Source organism: Pimephales promelas, chromosome 19 (genome assembly GCF_988280905.1).
Source record: "Pimephales promelas chromosome 19, fPimPro1.hap1.1, whole genome shotgun sequence".
NCBI classification, from domain to species: Eukaryota; Metazoa; Chordata; class Actinopteri; order Cypriniformes; family Leuciscidae; genus Pimephales; species Pimephales promelas.
Window position 1 is genome coordinate 29743244 of NC_142787.1, and position 20982 is coordinate 29764225.

Genomic DNA, 20982 nt, shown 5'->3' on the forward strand with positions numbered 1-20982 from the left:
AAACACTAACTAAACACTAACACTAAACAGTGCATTTTACAGATTGCTAACCTGTTTTGGGGGGTTTTCCTCCCACACCTAGAAGCAGGAAATGAAAAAAAAAACCTTCACTAAACAAAACCTTATATGTTTGGGGTTATGCTTTTACATATTCATAAATAGTTAACATTTACAGTAGTTTTTATTAAATTTCTAACCTCTTCCAGCACCTCCTGGACCAACTCCACCAGTACCAAGCCCTCCCACACCAGTGCCCACACCAACTCCTGAAAAAAATTTTTTTTTTTTTTAGAAACATCACCATAAAAGATTGTCTACCTTAAAGTTTAACTTTTTGGAGTACAATGGAGTTTTTCTACCTTGTCCAGGTAGTCCTGTGCCAAAACCACCAGCTCCTGGACCAACACCAAAACCACCAGGTACTAAACCTCCAGCACCCCCTGGCCTCAGTCCAAGTCCTCCAAGACCACCAGCACCACCAAGACCTCCAACTCCAAGAGTGCCATAACCTGTTTGTGTGAAGCAAGACTCATGCAAACCTCAATGAAACCAATACATTGTTTGCTTAATTTAATGTATGTAGTTAAAATTGCAAATATATACAGGCAGTTTATTGACTGCAGTTTTCTCCTACTCACCAGGTTTAGGGGGTTTGCCACCAACACCTACAGAAAAAATATAGGGTGAGTGAAAAAAGTGCTTCCCAGAAATCAATCTGAGTCAACCCCCTAACCCAACAAATATGAAGTTTCCAGTATTACTTGGATTTATATATGGAGTTATTCTACAATCCCATAAAGACTAGCAGAACATTGTTAAGGAATAATTGAGATATGTTTGATCACTTATTAGTAAAATTACTTTTTAAGAAATAATACCTGCTCCAAGGCTTCCAGTTCCAACACCAGCACCAGGGCCAGTCCCTCCAGGTCTAGTTCCCACTGTTCCAAACCCTCCTGGACCAATGCCACCAGGTCCAATACCTCCTGGACCAAAGCCACCAGGTCCAATACCTCCCGGACCAACGCCACCAGGTCCAATACCCCCTGGACGAATGCCACCAGGTCCAATACCTCCTGGACCAACGCCGCCAGGAATTATGCCACCAGGACCAACTCCTCCAGGTCCAAGTGATCCAGCTCCAGGAAAAACGCCTGTACCACCTGGTCCAATTCCTGGTAGATATCCTCCTGTGTTGACACAATGAACTTCTCATCTGATGTAAAATCAATGTCTCTGGCAATCTTAATCAATTTAACATGAGTTACAACGCACCTGTTTTAGGTGGCTTGACAAATGGCCCTATTAGAAAACATAAAATTGGTTATTACATATTTACGTCCTTTTTGTGACTTGATAGCATGCCCTGAATAGTTTATTTATGTTCAGAAAAATAATACAATTCATAAAAATTAATGAAGGTAAATAATAAAAATGACACTTGTTTATTAATTTTCTTTCAATCCTGCAATGGCAGTTTAAGGTAAATTACACATAATAGAAAATTTCAGCAACCTGTTCCAAGTCCTCCAGTGCCTAATCCACCAGTACCAAGTCCTCCACCACCAGGCCCAACTCCCCCAAGACCTCCACTACCCAGTCCAGCACCTTGCCCCCCCCCCCATATAGACATTATATACATCAATTATATGCAGGATTGATATGCAAGCTATACTGTAGACACTAATTGCAAAACCTCACCAGTTCCAGGTCTGATGCCAATTCCTGGCCCTGTTCCAAATCCACCAGGACCAGCGCCTGGACCTAATCCTGTTCCAACTCCTCCAGGACCAACTCCTGGCCCAACAGAACCAAATCCACCTCCTGGACCAGTTCCTATATTGGTTCCAGCTCCAGTTCCAACACCAGCTCCTAATCCAGCTCCAGCTCCTCCCCCTGCACCAGCTGGTATGTAGACACCTGAGAGAGAAAGAAAACATTAATAAACTTCTTTATTAATATGTCCCATGCAGGATAGCATGCCAGACTGAGGACATAAGGAAGCATTTGAAGAGTTTAGATGCAAAAGCCTCTAAATGCCATTTGAAATTTTCTTCTTTAATGATGATTTTTATCAAACTTGTATATTTAAGTTCAGTGATTTCACTTAAATGGCAATGATAATTACCTATTAATTGTTATTTAAGTGAAATTACTGAACTTAAATATACAAGTTTGATAAAAAATCATCATTAAAGAAGAAAATTTCAAATGGCTTTTAGAGGCTTTTGCATCTGAACTCTTCATTTAGTTGTGTGTTTGACCTGAAGAGGGGTATAAGAGAATATTTTCTGAAACATTATTAGTAGAAATGCACTACAAACCCATTTTTGTTTTATTGTCGGACGATGCATATTAGGATCTCACTCCTGCAACACATTACCAGTTTATGAGGACCATTCTTGTCATTTACTCAGTGCTGATGCCACATTCCCAAAGGGGTTCAATCTAATCTCCACATAGTCTTTTATGTGAAGCCTCAAACAGCACCAAATGCATTACCACATGAGATTGTGTGTCTTGCCTTGCTATTTAAGGTTTGGAGGCATAGGGGAACAGAGAATGGATGCGATTTATATGAAGAACAACATCCTATACATGACCTTATCCAAGAGCTTATCCAAGTCCTTTATTCTACAAACCCTCTGGGACAACAAGCTTATAGGTTGTTAGTGTATGATGTAATGATCTGGACTAGAACTTCTCAGATCTTTCCTTCCACATGCATAAAAGATGGCAAGTGGGAAACCTTGTTTTATCCAAAAACATAAACAGCGAATTAAAATCCCTAAAAAATGCAATTTGCATTGTTTATACGAATCTAACGTAGTACTATTTGCCATTGTGTCAAAAACTTTCACCAAATGCAAATACATCAGATTTCACTCTAATACCAATAAAAAGCATGATTAATGCAAATATATATTCTGTATTTTATTTGAGGAGCTTGTAGCTTGAATCACCAGTGGGCAATTTTGCCTTATTGTCTTAAGATTAAAAGATAATGCAGGAACAAGACTTCATTGACACAAACCATCCTGCAACAATAAAATACAGCATGTCCTCAATAAAGGACTTTTCAATAACAATTGCTTACTTTTTATTCATCCATCCTTTCCCTGTAAAACATTCAGAATTCAGAGAACAAATAATTGCATCCACTGTTGGTTGGCAATATGGTACTGATATTAAGAGAGCGTGTGATCCTATTGCCAAAACAGCAGTACACCTGTACTGCAATAAGATAGAAAAAGCCAAACGAGATTCAAGACACCTTACCTCCTTGAAGGGAGGGTCTACACAGAAACAGCAGGAGAAATCCATGCAAGAGCGGAGGTACCTTACTCCGGGCCATCCTGCTCTGTAATATCCCTCTCCACTTCCAAACTGTGGGTTTTATCCCCCAAAAGCAAACCATTACACACCCATGTCTTAAACAAGAAGGATAAGGGGTGGGGGGTCAGTATGAAAGAGAGAGAGAGAGAAAGTACACTACGTAATTAGGGAAACTAGCACACTTGGGTCTTGTACATTATGTTGTCTTTTTCTGTTTTTTCTAACCCCACCCCTAACCCCCCTAAATGACTGGTGCTAGTGCATTTATTTGGGTCACCTCTGCCAACATGAGTCAAAGCCTTAGCCAAAAAAATAACAACAGATATTTGAGGATAGGGAGAGGGAGAAAATCTCTCTCTCTCTCTTAACATCGACCTCACCGAGAGAAACGTCTGCCAGATATTCTCATGGAGAGCGTTTCTTTTTTTATCCAATCAAAAGCAGTAAGAAATCACTCCAGATAAGGCTATTACGTGATCTATTGTTTCCAGCTACGGGGGTGTAAGTCATATGGCCTGGATTCATTATTCAATCATTCAAAAAGGAAGAGAGCTTGGCCACTTGGACAGCCTCCAGCGATCACTCTATTGTTATTAACATATGAGTCCCCGAGGTGAGGAACACATGAAATCATGTATGTGATGGAAAATCATTGAATGGGTGTGTGTTGGAACACATTTTTGAAGGTTGAAAACACAGATTTTAATAACCCCTCTAGCCCCAAAGCCTTTAGATCCAACTGGGGTGTTGACGGCTAAGTCATGAAGACTTCTTGAAATATTGGTGCATCTTTAAGGCTCAATGTGACCTCTGAGAATGGAGAGACCAATTCATAAATTAAGTAGTTTCTCTCCTAAATAGGTAATAAATTGTCATCCCAGTAAACACAGAATGTTCCCGTAGCGTTCCCGTATGGTTCCTATTTGGTTATTTTTTTGGGAACCAAATAATAATGTTCTGGGAACGTTCCCTGTTGGTTATTTTTAGGTTCTCCTAAAAGGAACGTTCCCCTAACCTTAAGGGAATGTTTTATTTACGTTAAGAACTTTCCTGGGGAACCAATCGGGAACGTTCTGGGAACCAAAAACTAACGTTCCCAGAACCTAAAATTGTTTGCTGGGATGCACTTCAAACAGTCTTTAAGGCTGAATGACATCCAGAAGATTCAAGTTTGATTCATACTTTATGCTAAAACTGCTGTGAACGTCTTATCTTCAAAGCTATCATTCTGGTCACCTTACGGACTGTTAGGTTCTTGCACATACATACATTCTGGCAGTTTGTGTCAAATTTTGTAAAGAAACCAAGGGGCTTTTCTGGAAAGGTACCATATCCCCCTCCCACCCCTTGCTGAGTTTTAAACCCAGATTGTCTAGCACTCCTTGTTTGGTCTGGAGGAGTTTTGCCAAAAAGTCTGCGTTCAAGCACTAGTTGTGTTTCAGGCTATTTGGCAAGGAATAAGATTAGGTCATTCCTCTACTGATAGACGCGTATTTGAATTCAATGTAAAACTGTGTATATGTGAATACCTTTATGTGTGTTTGGAGGTTCAGTGCTGGCAAGAAGCACATCTCAGTGATCAAGAATGAACATCCATGTCCATAACTGTGCAATGATCATGTGCAGAAACCATTGACAACTAAGCATTAAAAGGCACATGCTAGTTGTAACGAGATCTAATAATGGGTCTGTCTCTGTAGAGGTTTACACTTTCTGAAAAAGCCTGTGTAAAACTTGACCAGAATGTTGCTGTGTTTTTCTAAAGTGCCCTGAGTGGTTTTTATTGCATTGTGATGTGGTTGCTAGGTCATCGCTATGCAGTTGCTAGGGTGTTCTGGGTGGTTGCTTGGGTGTAGTAATAATGCAGTTTCTAGGGCATTTAGGCTACATCCACACTCCTGCGTTTTCATTTAAAAACGGAGACATTTTGATACGTTTTCACCTCCCGTCCAGACTAAAACGGAGAAGTTTAGAAACGCTGCAGCTCCGTTTTGCGTTTTGAATCTCCGGAGGGCGTTTTAGTGAAGACGGGACAAAACGGAGGAGCTCTATGATTGGGTGTCATCAGTCATGACGTGTCCTTCCCTGATTCGTCAGCCACCGTTTACACCGGCACGCGCATGCCCAGTGTTGTTGAATGGTCACGTGATCTGTGTTTTCAATCGTTTTAATGTGGACGGTGGTAAAACGCTGGTGTAGATGGAGATCGTATTCGTTTTAATTGTCCGTTTTTTAACGAAAACGCAGTAGTGTGGACGGGGCCTTTGCGAAGGTGTTGCTATACAGTTTCTAGGGCAGTCGGAGAGGGGTTGCTTGAGCATTGCTAATTGCGAGGGTGTCCTGGATAGTTGCTAGGGAGTTGATATGCGGTTGCTATGGAGTTGATATGCGAGATAGGGAGTTTTCGGTGGTTGTTGATTTAGTTTCTCGGACATTCCGAGAGGGGACTGCCAAGCAGTTGATAGACTCTAAAAAATGTTGGGTTGTTTCAACCCAAATTTGGGTCAAATACGGAGAAACCCAAATGTTGGGTTAAAAATGTCATTTAAAATTTTAACCCAACTTCAACTTTCACTTTCAACGGTAAACTTTTTCATTACATTTTTAACCCAACATTTGGGTTTGTCCATATTTGACCGAAATTTGGGTTGAAACAACCCAGCAATTTTTAGAGTGTATGGGTGTTCTGGGCAGTTGCTAGGTAGTTGAGCACTCTAAAAAATTCAACCCAAATTTGGATCAAATATGGACAAACCCAAATGTTGGGTTAAAATGTAATTTAAAAATGTGCAGTTGAAAGTGAAAGTAGAATTTGGGTTCAAAATGTAAATTACATTTTTTTAACCCAACATTTGGGTTTGGGTTTTTACAAATGTAACTGTAATGGTGATGCTTGCCCCATAGTAAGCAATACTAAAAAGGAAAACATGATGCTCCCATAATTTAAAATGAGAGACAAGCCCCTTTTGTCTCTTTTGAAAAGTTTCCCATTATACCACACACATTTGAACTTGATATCCAATAAGCAGACCGTTTTAAAACAAGCTGAACACTATGTTTGGCCTGGGTAAAAAGCGATAAGCCAGCTATCTGCTGACCCAGTTACTCTCTGAATCAGGGGTTGACAGCTGATTCAGCCAAATCTCAAAAGTTTTTTATCCAAAAGAGGTGGATATATAGTAGAACAGGGCGTTTTCTCTCACTCTTAGAAGAAATGGTTCTATTTGGAACCAGAAATGGTTCCATCCCCCACTTCATATATGGAACTCCAAAATGGTTCTATATAGAACCATTTTTTTTTTGGTAAAAGGTTCTATTGACCAAGTATGGAACCCCAGGGTTCTATATAGAACCCAGAGGAACCCTTTTTTTAATAGTGTATAGAACCTTTTAAGGGTTCCAAAAACATAGCGCTAATAGAACCTTTTAAGGTTCTATATAGAAGAGTGTACAATCCCGTAATTAGACAGAAAATCTGTTTCACTGCCTTTCACAAAACATGATTGAAATGGTTTTGCATGGCCACTTTGATGGAGGAATAGTTATGTGGTGAAACAAATGTGAAATAAAAAGAACTATACGTAAACAAAGGCAAAGCAGATAAAGTAATTTGAGGAAAAGCTTGAGAACATTGTGTCCATTGATAAGGCTTGATCCAATAAGGACAAATGACTTGGCATGCGTTTTGTTTTTCTGAGGATCTCTGACCTAAAAATCGAACTCTATCAAAGTAATACACATACATCACCACCTGAATTTTCTTGTGATCCAACAGCTGCTTTGTGTAAACCCTACCACCCCCCTGTCCACATAAAACAGTTATGCACACAATCTTGCAGTGGAGTGCCCAGTGCCAGTGCAGAGAAGCATATCGCAGTTGTTGACTGAAAAGTGCCTGTTTTCAGTTTACCTAACGTCTACCTTCAGTTTAGCTAATGTCTGCTGTCTATATAAGGGCCGGCACGCTGAGGGAAACTGCCTCAGGTTTTAAAGCGAGGAGGGGCATCAGAATAGGTTTGCAAGGGTCCCGTCCTTCAGATAAGCTGGCACTGCTGCTGAGATTTCTCAGCTCATTTCTTTCATTTTATTGCAGTGTGGGCTATACACAAAGATGTGGTGGGCTTGAATATTTTAACAAGCGAGGGTTTGAGCAGGTGCATAGGCCACAGTCTAGAAAAGGTCTGATTTGCATACTACAACATGCACACCAATATAGAGGGAGGTTCATTTTCAATTTATAAGATTATAATAACAAAAAAAATAAGTGTTACTAAAAATAATATGTTAAATGTTTTTTCAATGTGGTCTCAGATATTTTTTTTTTGCTACACTACAAGTTGTTGTCATACAGGCATATCAATCTTCTATTGCTTTTGCTTTTTGATTTGATTCATGTAGCTGACGCTTTTATCCAAAGCGACTTACAATTGCTTAGGGATGCACCGATATGGAAATTTTAGCCGATACCGATAACCGATAATTCTTTATATTTGAAAGACGGTAACCGATATATCGGCCGATAAACTTAAATCCAAATTTTTATCGAATTTTGAGAGCCTGATTAAAAATACAAAAGTCTCACAATTAAATCCATGTCCCAAGCGCACAATTATGATGATGTTCTCATTATAGTGTTGTATAGCCGATATGACGGATTTGCGATGCACATGTTGTACCGACCTGTATTTTCATTTTTTGAAGAGATTTCAATTAAATTTCAAGAAATTCAAAAACATAAACAGTGCTCAACAAGTGTCTCAGCTGAAGGGAATAATACATTATTTATCGGCTTTAATATATCGGCCACATTTTCTTACCAGGCCGATAACGATAACATTAAAAATGAACATATATCGGCCGATACCGATATGCTGGCCGATATATCGTGCATCCCTACAATTGCTATATATGTCAGAGGTCGCACGCCTCTGGAGCAACTAGGGGTTAAGTGTCTTGCTCAGGGACACATTGGTGTCTCACAGTGGATTCGAACCCGGGTCTCTCACACCAAAAGGCATGTGTCTAATCCACTGCGCCATCACCACCCCCTATTGGTCACATGTCTATACATGATACGAATGAGCGAAATGCAAAACTTCTTCGTTGAGCTAGAACTTGCGTTCCCTGTATACCGCATTCAAAAACATTTAAATGAAAGTCACTTCTTAAATTAATTGTCACAAATTAGATAATACAAGATTTGCCAATGGCATGGATTCTCATCTGTGCTTATGAATATGGTTGGTTAAGAGATCAAAAACCTAAGCTGAATCAATTATCAAAATCAGCATACATATTACATGACGAAATCCCAAAATGAATCCTCTATGTTTGTGCACTTTACAGAGGGACTTCTGGGAATTTTTTCCACACCCTGATTCCCAGTGCTGTGATTATTTTGCTATTGGTTACAGTGCGAATAACACCAGATCAGACTAACAGTATACGGTCCAGCATTTAACCTGGTGACAGGAATAGTGTGAGAACGCGACTGGACATCGTTGGATTGATTTAGACTGAGTAAACACACACTGTGATTTTTATGAGGTAAAGTCTGCTCCATTTTTGACTTCACAGCAATGTGTGTGTAAAGGAACAAAACTGGCCAAATTGTAAGGCAAACAAACGTATAAAATTGACTTGGGTGAAGCCTCAAGTAAAAAGACTGATCTGATATCTGAGGTGTCATTGCCACTTGCTGAATAAGGGTCATTGCTAAGAACATAATTTACTGAACTGACAACACTAATACTCTCGTGACACGGCTTTAAAGACAACATTGCTGTCAAGTGTCTGACGTCACGTGAGTTACGCCGCATGATGTCGCCTGCCCTGTCAAGACCTCTTCCCATGAGTTAATGCAACTCCGTGATTCAGGGGATTGAAAACAATAACACAACAATAACTATGTCCTAGGGAAACTATTAAAAGGAGCGCAGTGCAAGGGCGTCATTAATCAAAATGTCAAGTAGCCAGACCAAGAGGATTGTGGGAAAACAAAGCTTACTCTGAAATCTTCATGTTCTTATTCACTCTCAGAAAAAAAGGTACAAAAGCTGTCACTGGGGCTGTACCCTTTCAAAAGGTACACTTTTGTACCTAAAGGCTGCATATTGGTACCTTAATGGTACATATTAGCACCTAAAATATACATATTGGCACCTAAAATATACATACTAGCACCTAAAATTTACATATTAGCACCTGAAATGTACATATACCTAAAATGTAAATATTGGCAGCTAAAATGTACATACTGTATTAGCACCTAAAATGTACATATTAGTGCCTGAAATGTACATATTGGCACCTAAAATATACATACTAGCACCTAAAATTTACATATTAGCACCTGAAATGTACATATACCTAAAATGTAAATATTGGCAGCTAAAATGTACATACTGTATTAGCACCTGAAATGTACTTACAGTATTAGCACCTAAAATGTACATATTAGCACCTAAAATGGACAAAAGTTTACCTTTTGAAAAGGTACAGCCCCAGTGACAGATTTTGTACCTTTTTTCTGAGAGTGTTGGGTTTCTCAGGAAACGGGTAGCCATTTCGAATTACATCCACAATTGTCCTTAGTTGTCCATTGGGGCACTGCAGGAGAAATATAGCTAAGAACCTATATGACCAAATTCCTGTAAATATGACTACACGTTTCCTGAATAACTTAAACATAAGGATTTTATTCCAACTATGATCCTAAATGTTTTCCCTAAATGTCACTAAATCAATACACTCTCAGAAAAAAAAAGGTACAAAAGCTGTCCCTGGGGCTGTACCTTTTAAAAAGGTAAACTTTTGTCCATTCTAGGTGCTAATATGTACATTTTTAAGTGCTAATATGGACATTTCAGGTGCTATTATGTACATTTTAGGTCCTAATATGTGTATTTTAGGTGCTAATATGTGCATTTTAGGTGCTAATATGTACATTTTTAGTGTTAATATGTACATTTCAGGCGCTAATATGTACATTTTAGGTGCTAATATGTACATTTTAGGTGCTAAAATGTGCATTTTAGGTGCTAATATGTCTATTTTAGGTCCTAATATGTACATTTTAGGTGCTAATATGTACATTTTAAGCGCCAATATGTACTTTTCAGGTGCTAATATGTACATTTTATGTGCTAATATGTACATTTCAGGTGCTATTATGCACATTTTAGGTGCTAATATGTACATTTTAGGTGCTAATATGTGGATTTTAGGTCCTAATATGTACATTTTAGGTGTTAATATGTTAATTTTAGGTGCTAATATGTACCACTAAGGTACCAATATGCAGCCTTTGGGTACAAAAGTGTACCTTTTTAAAAGGTACAGCCCCAGTGACAGCTTTTGTACCTTTTTTTCTGAGAGTGTGGGGTGATCGACGTCTTTTGAACAGCTCCTTTTTTTCAGGATGACAAGGACAATAGTTCATATCAAAACCGAAATGTAGTCACAAGCCGAATTGTCTTGAGTTCTGAGAGTAATTTAATCCATTTTAGGGTAAAATTTTTACTACTTTTAGGGTTAAGCAGGAACACTGAACCCCAAAACAAACACATTAATTAGCTTTCTAACAGTAGGAACTAGATTTGCCCGCATTCTGGCGTTGAAAGAAATTCGGGGACATTTCTTCACCTCATTGGATTGCAGATGTTTTACATTCCATGTCCCTGTAGATGACTGGGGTTAAGAACTTGATTTCAGGTCTGCTGCAAATGAGGCTTCACCTCAAGCAGAACGTGACTGAGCCAGAGACAGGAAATACGACGACGTAACTTAAGCGTAGTGTGAGATCATCCTACCAGGAGCCGAAGCCGCCAGCAAAAACAAGAACAGTTGCCAAGAAACCTCTGATGAAACATTGAATATGATCATAATCATTCAGGTCAAAGTTGAGAATTGTTTACATGGCACACAAAAAAAGTGAGTTGCCAAAACATTGCAGTGATTCTGGATGGTTGCTATGGTGTAGCTAAGTGGTTTATTTATTTATTTTCACATATCCTGGATTTACCCTGGGGAAAAGGAAAGTTTGAAATGTAATTTAGAAAGGAAAAGCAAGATAACCCAGAATTACATTTACCCGGGGTTTAGAATGACCCAGGTTTAACTATTTCAAAGGGCTGCCTTTTCACACTTGAAATAGTCGTTTTATACCCCAGGTAAATGGAATCCTTTGATATCTTCCGTCACGTTTCACTTTGCTTATGATTTACCCGGGGTCAACAATCATCTTTCACATTGTTCATTCCTAAACCCTGGGTTAATGTCCTTATTTACATATTTGTGGTGTCAGTGTCACTGATTGGACGAATGCTGCACACGTTTGCATAAAGGCTGATCAATTCAGGTGTGCCTGACCTCAGTAGTCATGGCAACAATAATCAGACACACTTGGATTTATCAGTTTGTCCAATAATGGCAGACAGGAAACAATGAGCTGGCTGAAGTTCAGGAAGTAGTGCAGCTGTGCATAAAGCCAATTGATGATATAAATCAACAGATCATATTGTCTATTTTTCTTCTGTTCTTTATCCGTCTCAGATTGGGATGTCAGGTTTGCACTGTAAAATATAAAATCTAATAACAGAAGTTTACCAGGAGGATATAAAACAGAACAGAATATTTGTAAAAATAGATCTGATATCGCAGTGATAGCGTTGTGTGTAATATGGACCTATTTTTGTTCAGATTCTTAAAGGAGTACTAAATATACAGTATATATTTAGAAGAGTATCAGTGGTCTTCATTGACTTCCATAGTAGGAAAAAATATACTATGGAAGTCAATGAGATCAGAAACTGTCTGGTTACTGATATTCTTGTAAATATCAGAAAAACGTCTGAATTGATTAGAAAACGGTAAAACTCAACTGTTTAACTCTGGGGGAGTTGTAAAATGAGCCTATTTCCAAAATAAGTGGAGTATCCCTTTAAAAATAGATGGACATTTAATATTAATGTGTTGAACTTTTCACCCTCATTTTAATTTATATTTGCATATAACCATACTATTTGTTTAACTTTAGAAGTTGAGAGTTTCAGTGTTTCAAACTTTATATTTGCCCCATCCTATTCTGAAGTCATCTTCTGACCATTGTAGTTGACCCAACAATAATAGACATGAGCCATATCATTAACTTCAAATCAAAATCATCCAGCTGGAAACACTCTAAATCAGATTTGTCGAAGTTTCTCTTCTGAAGTCATTGAAATGTAATGTTCCCATCCATATTTTGAATAATGGATCTCCAAAAAATATAATCCCTTTACTGCAGTACATTTGTTAGCATTTTTAAGCATTGAACTATTTCCAAAAGTACTACGAGACATGCAAAAACCACTAAATCTTGTGTCGAAGATAAGGGAGAAATTAGGTAAACTGAACTTTTAAACTTCAATTAACGGTGCGATTTTATACTGTAACAATGAGTCAATCACTTTGATTTTTCAGCTAAAACAAACCTCTTCGACTGTATATGTTAGGTCACCCGACCCGTACGAACATGGTGTCTTTTGCTTCAGTTGAATTCCTGCCAATTGATCACTTGACGTTTAGTGATCCGTACAGACCCAATGAACCATGTCTGTAGAGTAAAGGTCTGTTTTAAAAGCTAATCACATAATAATTCCTCATTCACAACTTCATTTTATAACAGGAGTTTCTGGCCTCCAATCAAACTGCTGCAAAAGTGATTCATGGTGCAGATTGTTGCCGGTCAGATAAGCTCAATTATGTCTACAGCTGTTCCCTGATAAAACACAAACTGGTATTTGATTTGAGCTGAATTAAAATAATTATGTAACACAGGGTTGCTAGGCTTCACCTGAAGCTTGTTTCTGCCATAGAATGAAAAATATAAAAGGTAATTGCGACTTTTTATCTCACAATTCTTTTTTTCTCACAATTGTGAGTTTATTTCTCGCAATTCTGACATTATATCTCAGAATTGCGAGATGGAAAGTCAGAATTGCGAAATATAAAGTCAGAATTGCGTGATATAAAGTCAGAATTGCGAGATATATTCAGAATTGCGAGATATAAAGTCAGAATTGCGTGATATAAAGTCAGAATTGCGTGATATAAAGTCAGAATTGTGTGATATAAAGTCAGAATTGCGAGATATATTCAGAATTGTGAGATATAAAGTCATAATTGCGAGATATAAAGTCAGAATTGCGAGATATAAAGTCAGAATTGCGAGATATAAAGTCAGAATTGCGAGATATATTCAGAATTGCAAGATATAAAGTCAGAATTGCGAGATATAAAGTCAGAATTGCATGATATAAAGTTGCAATTGCGTCTTATAAAGTCAGAAGAAATGCATGATATAAAGTCAGAATTGTGAGATTTAAACTATTCTGAGGGGGAAAAAAGGTCTTTTTTTCCCCTTAGAATTGGCCTGATAACTCGCAATTGCGAGTTTATATCTCACAATTCTGAGAAAAGATGTCAAAATTTCGACATATAAACTCAAACTTATAAAGTCAGAATTGCGAGATGTAAACTCGCAATTGTGAGAAAAAAAGTCAGAATTGTGAGATAAAAAGTCGCACTTCTGTTATTTTTTTTTCAGAATTGCAACTTTATATCACCCGATTCTGACTTTATATCTCGCAATTCTGACTTTATATCACGCAATTCTGACTTTATATCTCACAATTCTGACTTTATATCTCGCAATTCTGACTTTATATCACGCAATTCTGACTTTATATCACCCGATTCTGACTTTATATCACCCGATTCTGACTTTATATCTCGCAATTCTGACTTTATATCACGCAATTCTGACTTTATATCTCACAATTCTGACTTTATATCACGCAATTCTGACTTTATATCTCACAATTCTGACTTTATATCACGCAATTCTGACTTTATATCACGCAATTCTGACTTTATATCACGCAATTCTGACTTTATATCACGCAATTCTGACTTTATATCACCCGATTCTGACTTTATATCACCCGATTCTGACTTTATATCTCGCAATTCTGACTTTATATCACGCAATTCTGACTTTATATCACCCGATTCTGACTTTATATCTCGCAATTCTGACTTTATATCACCCAATTCTGACTTTATATCTCACAATTCTGACTTTATATCACGCAATTCTGACTTTATATCACGCAATTCTGACTTTATATCACCCGATTCTGACTTTATATCTCGCAATTCTGACTTTATATCACCCGATTCTGACTTTATATCTCGCGATTCTGACTTTATATCTCGCAATTCTGACTTTATATCACCCAATTCTGACTTTATATCTCGCAATTCTGACTTTATATCTCACAATTCTGACTTTATATCACGCAATTCTGACTTTATATCACCCAATTCTGACTTTATATCACCCAATTCTGACTTTATATCACCCAATTCTGACTTTATATCACCCAATTCTGACTTTATATCACGCAATTCTGACTTTATATCACGCAATTCTGACTTTTATATCACCCAATTCTGACTTTATATCACGCAATTCTGACTTTATATCACCCAATTCTGACTTTATATCACCCGATTCTGACTTTATATCTCGCAATTCTGACTTTATATCACGCAATTCTGACTTTATATCACCCAATTCTGACTTTATATCACCCAATTCTGACTTTATATCACCCGATTCTGACTTTATATCTCGCAATTCTGACTTTATATCTCACAATTCTGACTTTATATCACGCAATTCTGACTTTATATCACCCAATTCTGACTTTATATCACCCAATTCTGACTTTATATCACCCAATTCTGACTTTATATCACGCAATTCTGACTTTATATCACCCAATTCTGACTTTATATCACGCAATTCTGACTTTATATCACCCAATTCTGACTTTATATCACCCGATTCTGACTTTATATCTCGCAATTCTGACTTTATATCACGCAATTCTGACTTTATATCACCCAATTCTGACTTTATATCACCCAATTCTGACTTTATATCACGCAATTCTGACTTTATATCACCCAATTCTGACTTTATATCTCCCAATTCTGACTTTATATCACCCAATTCTGACTTTATATCACCCAATTCTGACTTTATATCTCGCAATTCTGACTTTATATCTCACAATTCTGACTTTATATCACGCAATTCTGACTTTATATCACGCAATTCTGACTTTATTTCACGCAATTCTGACTTTATATCACGCAATTCTGACTTTTTATCTCGCAATTCTGACTTTATATCACCCAATTGTGACTTTATATCACGCAATTCTGACTTTATATCTCACAATTCTGACTTTATATCACGCAATTCTGACTTTATATCACCCAATTCTGACTTTATATCACCCAATTCTGACTTTATATCTCGCAATTCTGACTTTATATCTCGCAATTCTGACTTTTTATCTCGCAATTCTGACTTTATATCACCCAATTGTGACTTTATATCACGCAATTCTGACTTTATATCTCACAATTGTGACTTTATATCACGCAATTCTGACTTTTTATCTCGCAATTCTGACTTTTTATCTCGCAATTCTGACTTTATATCACGCAATTCTGACTTTATATCACCCAATTCTGACTTTATATCTCACAATTCTGACTTTATATCACGCAATTCTGACTTTATATCACGCAATTCTGACTTTATATCACACAATTCTGACTTTATATCACGCAATTCTGACTTTATATCTCACAATTCTGAGTTTTTATCTCGCAATTCTGAGAAATAAAGTCAGAATTCCGAGATATAAACTCGCATTTGTGAGAAAAAAAGTCAGAATTGTGAGATAAAAAGTCACAATTACTTATTTAATATTTTTATTCAGTGGCGGAAACAAGCTTCCATACTTCCCCATGCATGTTGATTTTTGAATTATTTGCACTGAGAAGCAATAGTGATGTATTCGTATCTCCTTATACACGGCCTACATGGCATGCAGACAGCACAAGTAAAACACGCTCACTCTTGGCTTCAGGCTGTGATAGTAACCGAGACACCTGTCTTACGTCACCTTTTTGGCAGACATCCTGTCAGGACAATGAAACAGATAAAAAGTTAAGCCCCCCCAGCATGTGTCATTACATAAATCACGTGCCCATATCGATATCGCTGAACAATGAGAGTGTGGCGAATATGTTAAATGCCATAGTTGTGAGCGCATTATATATACAACATTAGAGCTTACAGTGTGAATCACTGAACAAACAATGCTGGATAATTTAATCAGAGTGAAACGGAGCAAAGAAACGGGGGGTGTTAGCTGTCCGTCAACATTCTGGCGAAGGCGAAGGCTTTCTTTCGGGCACATACCTGTGAGCTGTTACCATACATAGAATCAGCACTTATCACAGAAGAGGGATGTAAATATTGAATTTAGAGCGTCTGGCTCGTAAGGAAGCCAACAACTTAATGCTGCGACTATGAATAGAAATCCCTTTATTAGCTGTCCCAGTACACGTTCTTCTCATTCGCAGAGCTGTAAATTGAGAGGATAAAGGATTTTGTTTCTTAAACATGTCATTAGAATGAGAGTCGTCCTTTTGATCATTAATGTGGTTTACTGTTTGTTAAAACAGACTTTTTTTATGTAAGGTCACTTTGTACCACGAGAACAATACTGAGAATGTGGTGATGTGTTTGGTCTCAACTTCAAAACCCAAACCGTCCCAAGAATTCATTAACGCTACAAGAACACAGACGTACTGCCCGGCCAAAAAAAAAAGAGATAAAAAAGTCGCCGTTTAAATTTAAATAGGCATTTTTATTGCAGTGATTATCATGTTCGCTTGTTATATTGGGAACAGTTCTTCTAACTCTAAATGATGGAGTGTGTAGCATTTTTTTAACAATCATGTAGGAAGACTCATCATGGCCTTATTCCAGGATGACAATGTCAAGATTCATCAGGCTCAAGCTGTGTAAGAATGGTTGGGAGGAGCGGCATCTCTTAGTCCAGACCTTAAATTCATTGAAAGTCTTTGGGATGTGCTGGAGGAGACTTTACAGAGTGCTTGACTTTTGCATTGTCAATACAAGATCTTGGCCAAAAATTGATGCACTTCTTGATGGAAATAACATAATCAAGAGCTGCACCAATTTTTGGTCAATATCTTGTATTGACAATGCAAAAGTCGAGCACTCTGTAAAGCATTTGCCAATGTAAATCCAAACCAAGACCTTTTGCTTTGGCCAGGCAGTGTATATTGGCATTCTTTACTTTAAAGGAGTAGTTCACTGTTAAAAAAAAACTTTTGCTGATAATTTACTCACCCCCATGTCATCCAAGATGTCCATGTCTTTCTTTCTTCAGTCGAAAAGAAATTAAGGTTTTTGATGAAAACATTCCAGGATTTTTCTCCATATAATGGACTTCAATGGGGTCCAAACGGTTCAAGGTCCAAAAGACACTTTCAGTGCAAATTGCAAACTGTTCAAAGGGCTTTAAATGATTCCAGACAATGAATAAGGGTCTTATCAAGCGAAACGATCGCTCATTTCAAAAATAAATAAAGTTTAAGTTTTACAAGCACAAATGCTTTACAAGCACAAATTTACAAGCACAAATGCTTTAAGTTTTACAAGCACAACTGTCAGCGTTCGTGACTCTCCTGTTCAAACTTGTTCATCAAAATGAACAAATCTTTTTTCGAGGTCCTAGATAAGACCCTTATTCATCGTCTGGTGTCATTTAAAGCCCTTTAAAGCTGCACTGAAACTCTCATTTGGACCTTGAACCGTTTGGTTCCCATTGAAGTCCATTATATGGAGAAAATCCTGGAATGTTTTCATCAAAAACCTTAATTTCTTTTCGACTGAGGAAAGAAAGACATGGACATCTTGGATGACATGGGGGTGAGTAAATTATCAGCAATTTTTTTTAAAAAAAAGTGAACTACTCCTTTAAGGAATTTGGATTTGTGGAGGCATTAGATTTTATTCTATTGGTTATATGAAGGTTCCATAATAACTATATAGGTAAAATTCTATGCCTTCATCATTAATGTTTGCCACTTATCAAGTTATTTGCATATGAAGAGTTCAGATGCAAAAGCCTCTAAGTGCCATTTGAAATTTTCTTCTAAAATGATCATTTTTATCAAGCTTGTATATTTAAGTTCAGTGATTTCACTTAAATGGCAATGATAATTACCTATTAATTGTCATTTAAGTGAAATTACTGAACTTAAATATACAAGTTTGATAAAAATGGTCATTTTAGAAGAAATTTTCAAATGGCATTTAGAGGCTTTTGCATCTGAACTCTTCATATAGATTGTGTTTTACTGTTGTCCCAGAATTTCAATTTTAAAATATGACAATACATTTTAACATCAAAATATTACCATTTTAACTTTGACAATCTAAACATGATTTGTCATGATTTGTGTCTTCCCCCATGTCTTTGTTCTAGGACTTTCATTTTGATTTTCTTTTGTCTTACTGTGTCCTGTCCCTATTTTACCTTGTTTCTGTAGTTATGTGACCACCAGACATGGTCTTATTATTTTACTCTTCCATTGGAGAAAGTGTAACGGCTAACTTAGATCACGACAGGCTGTTGTTTATAAATAATAAGCAGTTTTAGTTTATTCAGCGTAGTGAAGCCTCTCCGCCATTGACATCCATTTAAAAAAAAAAGGCTTCTGGCCTTTCCATGCATACGCAGTGTTAGTAAGGCTTACACCTTTTTGCTAACCAGTCATTTGCTCAGCCTTGTGTCATTCAGACTTTTATGGCTTTCTTTCTTTTGCAGAACAGAAGATAGGTTGTTTTTTTTTAAATACAATGAAAGTCAGTGGGGTCCAAAATAACACTGGGCGTTTATCGTAAGGGGAAAAAAACACAAACAATTTTTCAAAAGAATTATTTTGAACAAAACAAGCCGGAAAATACACTCTGACAGTATTTGGCATAAAATCAGATAAATCCTAGCTTAAGATACAAGAATACAATACTGCATGCTGACACAAATGTGACTTAAAAAAAGTGCTTTACAAAACAGGCCCAAGTTTGCATTGCATTTGTTCCATAAACTGCAATGTAGACTTCAGTGTAGACGAAAGCATCCGTAAAAGGAAACGTTAATTGCGATAACTTTGCGACAGCGGTATTGTATTTGAGCTGCTGCAGCTGCTTTGAGCTTAATTATGAATAATGATCATTCTTATAGTCACCACAGAACCAATTACTCAAATGTCTCAGAAATATTCAGCTTGTCCCAGTGATGGTAATTTACTCTAACGTCTAAACATCCTTCCCATGCACATTCAAGATAGAAGTGAGCCTCAACTGTTATCTGTGGATGACTTCACTACCATGAAGCTGAAAACCTTCATGGTATTTGACCAGGAACATTGTTTTAATTGTGATATCACGGTCAATCTGTCAGCGCTGCCGGTGTGATAATGTTCCACACACTGGGTTTATTGCACTGTGTCTGCTGTGCTGTCTGTGATACAGCATCCTGATACCGGCTCTGTTCCAGAAACGAGTGAGCTGCAGCATTTATGGCATTACAAACATTATTGTGAGATGTCTTGGTTGAAAAGACTTTCATTAAAAATGCCACTTTTGTTCTCGAAGGACATTCCCTTTATTATGTGATCGAGAGAGTGGCATACGGTGTGATTTGTTTTGACAAAATATGATTTTAGAAAGACCAACAAAGTGACAGATTAGGATAAGTATGGAGGTGCTGGGCAACATTTACCGAGGCACTTGCATTACGGTTGGTGGGGCATTGGTGGTCAGGGCTGGAACAGATCCAACAATAATCTTTGACATCACTGGGGGAACGAGGAAAGAGAAACACGCTGTATGTGTGTGTGTTTGAGATAGCTAGAATAAATTAACCAACAAATCCATATTGTTCAACTGAGATAAAGCCTCTTAGCATTCTAAAAATGACCTTTTCTGCTGCACAACAGATGTATTTTTCTCAGTAGATGATGTAAAAAGAAAAGAAAAATAATTCAATTTAATTCTCCCAGAAGACTACAAACACTAGACCTCGGGCGACTCCCTGCCGCACACATTCATTGTTCAATTGTTCAGATATCAGTCAATTCATAATGACCTACATCTGTGAAGGAGTCACCAGAATTGGAACAACAGAGAAGAAATGGGGCCTTCGAGAGGAATAGAGGATGCCCGAGTTGTGTTTCAAGGGAAAACAGTCAGTATAACATTAATAGGAAACAGTAAAATAGTTTTGGGATTTGCAGTCCAGGCAAACACGTTCTACAGTGTGCTTTCAGTGTTTTTTAAATAAGACATCCACCATTTTTAACATGTCCCATACTATAGATTTCTTGCACTCTCAAAAAAATATTAACATATGAGAATCCTCCAAATCAGCGTGATATTTGGGGAATGGTAATGAAGGTTAGGCATCTACTCTAAAAATGCTGGGTTGTTTTAACCCAACTGTGGGTCAAATACAGAGATGTATAGTAACAAAGTAGAGCTACTTAAGTACTATAATGCTGTATCTGTACTCTACTAGAGTATTGTTTTTTTCTCATACTTCTACTTTTACTTCAGTAGATATTTTCGATGAATTTAATACTTTTACTTCGATATTTTTTGAATGTTCTGCTAGTTACTCGTTACAATTATAAAAATTTTAC